Source organism: Nycticebus coucang, chromosome 3 (genome assembly GCF_027406575.1).
Source record: "Nycticebus coucang isolate mNycCou1 chromosome 3, mNycCou1.pri, whole genome shotgun sequence".
NCBI lineage: Eukaryota > Metazoa > Chordata > Mammalia > Primates > Lorisidae > Nycticebus > Nycticebus coucang.
Genome location: NC_069782.1, coordinates 63,669,670 through 63,673,994, shown reverse-complemented (window position 1 = coordinate 63,673,994; position 4,325 = coordinate 63,669,670). Strand labels below are relative to the sequence as shown.

Sequence of the window (4,325 nt, the reverse complement as noted above, 5' to 3'; positions counted from 1 at the left end):
TTTTCTTGATTTTAATGCTTGACTACTTCTATTTTTATTTCTACTGATTATAACTTAAGAGTTGATTTTTTGGCATGTATTAAGTTCTTTCATTGATTTCTATTATATGTGAGAGTTGGTGAAGCACGGTGTTCTGAACAGAACTTTATTGTATTATGATGAGTGGATGTGTTCTAGTGAATTTGTAACTTATGTAGGTAGTCTATTGTTTGTGCTCTAGGGTTTATTGTTTCAGCTCTCTGGTATTTACGATGGGAAAACATCTTTGTGTGTTCATTATCGGTGCCACTGAGTCTGACAAGCTCACGAGGTTGTGCTCTATCTGAATCAACAGTGTATTGTGCTCATTCTTAAGAACGTACATATTGACAATTTATTAGAGTGAATGAGTTTCAGGTACAGAATGACAATCACATGAACAGATGCCATAATCTTTAAACTTTGGCAAATACCTAAGACACGTAGTGCAACATTTCTGATGCTTGTACGTGTTGGGGGCGCTGGGGGCTAAGCTCCACAGAGCACAATCCACCTTCCCGTCGTTCTATAATGCGGACAGCGCCGCCTCACAACGGCTATATGCCGTGGGCGCAGCAACAGCTCACAGCAAACTCCAGCTCTTGGTCTTAGGCGATTCTCTTGCCTCAGACTCCCGAGTAACTGGGACTACAGGCGCCTGCCACAATTCCTGGCTATTTTTTTGTTGCAGTTCGGCCGGGGACGGGTTTGAACCCGCCACTGTCTGTATATGGGGCCAGCGCCCTACTCACTGAGCCACAGGCGCCGCCCAACATGAGTTTTCTTATTAGGGCCTGGGGCAGGTAGAGAACAGCAGCAAGAAAGGGTTTCATTTAGTTATCTTGAGGAACGAGTTCGCACAGAAGTCCCGCCCAAGCCTACTCTCGGTCCTTGGGTCCGCCCACTGGGTCCTATAGTCCGCTTAGCCCTGGCTGGCCTTCTAGGAGAGGTCTCCAACGAGGGCCACGCCCCCAGGACTGTCCCCGCCTCCAGACCTGTGGACCAACCCTGACCCCAATCTCGATCTCGTGCTCCGTTTGGATCCTACCATCTTCCTGTCCTCCCTAGGGTCCCATGCTTTATGAGTGCTCAGAAGCCGAAGTGGGCCTCCTCGGGGCGGCTGGGCTCTTTCCGGTCCAGGTGTGTCCCAGGGGTAGATGTGTGAGGACCAGAGAGAGGTGTGATGTGGGACCAGAGGGGTCAAGGGGTAGGTCCGGCCTCTTCCCAGGTCCCAGACCAATTCGGCGGGAATATCTATTCCCAGGAAAGGGTTGGCCAGGAGGTGCCGTCAAGACGAGCATGTTTTTATTTTTTTATTAAATCATAGCTATGTACATTAATGCAATCATGGGGTACCATGCGCTGGTTTTATATACAATTTGAAATATTTTCATCACACTGGTTAACATAGCCTTTCTGGCTTTTTCTTAGTTATTGTGTTAAAACATTTATATTAAAGAAAAATGGAGGCTTTACCTCTTTCATGTTAACGTGGATGGAGGTGGAACATATTCTTCTTAGCAAAATATTTCAAGAATGGAAAAAAAAAGTATCCAGCCCTACTATGAAATGAATTTATAGCTTTCATATGAAAGCTATAACCCAATTATAGCCTAAGAGTATGGGGAAAGGGAAAAGGGACGGGAGGGGAGGGGAGAGGATGAGTGGAGGAAAGGTAATTGGTGGGACCATACCTATGGTGCATCTTACAAGGGTACATGTTTTTGTTTTTTTTTTTGAGGCAGAGTCTCACTATGTTGCCCTCTGTAGAGTGTTGTAGTGTCACAACTCACAGCAACCTCAAACTCTTGCAGGCGTCCTCAAACTTTTTAAACAGGGGGCCAATTCACTGTCCCTCAGACGGTTGGAGGGCCGGACTATAGTTAAAAAAAAAAACAAAACTATGAACAAATTCCTATGCACACTGCACATATCTTATTTTGAAGTAAAAAAAAAAAACAAACAAAACGGGAACAAATACAATCACACTGCCTTATGTGGCCCGCGGGCTGCAGTTTGAGGACCCCTGGCAAACTATTCTCTTGCTTCAGCCTCCCAAGTAGCTGGGACTACAGGCGCTGGCTATTTTTAGACATAGGGTCTAGCTCTGACTCAGGCTGTTCTCCAACTCATGAGCTTAGGCAATCCGCCCACCTCGGCCTGGCAAACTGCTGGGATTACAGGCGTGAGCTACTGTGCCCAGCCTGGAAGAGAATTTTTCAAAACAGCTTTATTGAGTGTAATTCACATCAAAGGAAGAGTAGAACCTCTGTAAGTTGACCACCCAGGGGATTGTAATAAACCGGTCAACACACAGAGGTGGCCAGCATAAGGAACTAGGCCTACTGTTCTGATGTGCAATTCAATAACATCATCTAATGTCCAATCCATAGTCATGTATCTCTAATTGTTCCATAAATTTCCTTTATTACATTGGCAGAGGGGAATCTGTGATCAAAATAAGGTCCATATGTTTACAGTTGATTGTTTCAGCCCTTTAGTCTGTTTTTTCCCCCAACGTTGATTTTTTTTTTTTTTGAGACAGTCTCAAGCTGTTGCCCTGGGTAGAGTGCTGTGGTGTCATAGCTCACAGCAACTTCTTAACACCTGGGCTCAAGAGAGCCTCTTGCCTCAGTTTTTCTAATTTTGGTAGAGACAGGATCTAGCTCTTGCTCAGGCTGGTCTTGAACTCATGAGTGAGTTCAAGTAATTCACCAGCCATGGCCTCCCAGAGTGCTAAGATTACAAGTGTGAGCCATGGCACCCACCCCAACATTGATGTTTTGAAGTGCCAAGGCCAGTTGCCATGAAGAATGACCCATATTCTGAATGTGTTTAATTGTCTTCTTATGGTGTTTAATTTGTTCCATATAGAGTCAAATAGTAAATATATTATCTTTCATAGGCCAGATGATGTCTGTTGCAACTATTCAACTCTGCCACTATAGCTCAATACAGTGTCTACAAAGGACAGACAATAAATGAAATGGTTATGGCTGTATTCTAGTAAACTTTAATTACAAAAATAGGCATTGCACCGAATCTGGCCTATGAGCCATAGTTTGCTGATCTATATGATATTTATTTTCTATAGTCTAGAGCAGGGGTCCTCAAACTGTGGCCCGCGGGCCACATGAGGCAGTGTGATTGTATTTGTTCCTGTTTTATTTTTTTACTTCAAAATAAGATATGTGCAGTGTGCATAGGAATTTGTTCATAGTTTTTTTTTTTTTTTTACTGTAGAATTATCTTTTTATTTTGGGTAAAAACCCACAGTAATTTTGGGGAGCTGTAATTAAGATTTAACAGCATTATAATTCTAACGAATAACTTAAATATCCTTGTGAGATAAATATAATAATATTTTATGGGTATTTTGGAACCCCAGTATTAAGACTACAAATACACAATAGCCTACATCTATCACCAATGACTCATACTGTTTCTTTCTAATGAATTGACCATTACATTTCTAAAGTTCTGAAATGGCCAACAGACCATAGAAAGATAATTCTTTAGGCTCCTGCTTGAAACCAACAGCTTCAGCAAACTGCTGGCCTTGATTCAGGGCCAACATAGTTTTTTTTTTTAAACTAAAGTCCAGCCCTCCAACAGTCTGAGGGACAGTGAATTGGCCCCATTTAAAAAGTTTGAGGATGCCTGGGTTAGACTCATGCGATCAGATTCCACTATAGGAAAAAAGAAGTCATGTATGCCTTTTTTTATTCTGAATCTAATGCAAGTTCAGCCATACAAGCATATGGCTGAACTTGCCCTGCTCAGAGATCACAAAAGTGTGCCCTAGGCAGATTACCAGTTTGGGGCCCCCATGCAATAATACTGAGCACTGACCATTTGCATTAACACTGACCACTGACCATTTGTGATAACACTGAGCACTGACTATTTGCATTAACACTGACCACTGACCATTTGCTATAACCCTGACTGCTGACAATTTGCATTGACACTGAGTACTTACAATTATCGTTACCACTGAGCACTGACTATTTGCATTACCTCTAAGCTCTGACCATTTGCATTATCTCTGAGCACTGACAATTTGCATGAGCACTGAGCGCTGACTATTTGCATTATCACTATTATGCAACCCCCCTAGAAACCACCCCTGACCAACTAACCAACTTAAAAAAAAGTTCTCCTAACTTCAAAAAAAGGCTCTTCTAACTTCAAAAAAGGTGTCCCCATCTGCAAAAAAAGACCTGCTAACTTCAGAAAAAAAAGTCCCCCCTTAACCGCAAAAAAAGGCCCTACTAACTGCAAAGTAAAAAGAAATAGACCTCCTA

The 4,325-nt window shown here is 42.6% G+C and overlaps 1 non-coding gene across 1 annotated transcript; it reads right to left on the bottom strand.

Annotated features, from left to right (window-relative positions):
* Nucleotides 1-3,455: 3,455 nt before the first annotated feature.
* Nucleotides 3,456-3,592, bottom strand: LOC128582870 (small nucleolar RNA SNORA2/SNORA34 family). The gene has a single exon (XR_008379293.1). It is a non-coding gene; the product is annotated as a small nucleolar RNA SNORA2/SNORA34 family (small nucleolar RNA).
* Nucleotides 3,593-4,325: the final 733 nt, after the last annotated feature.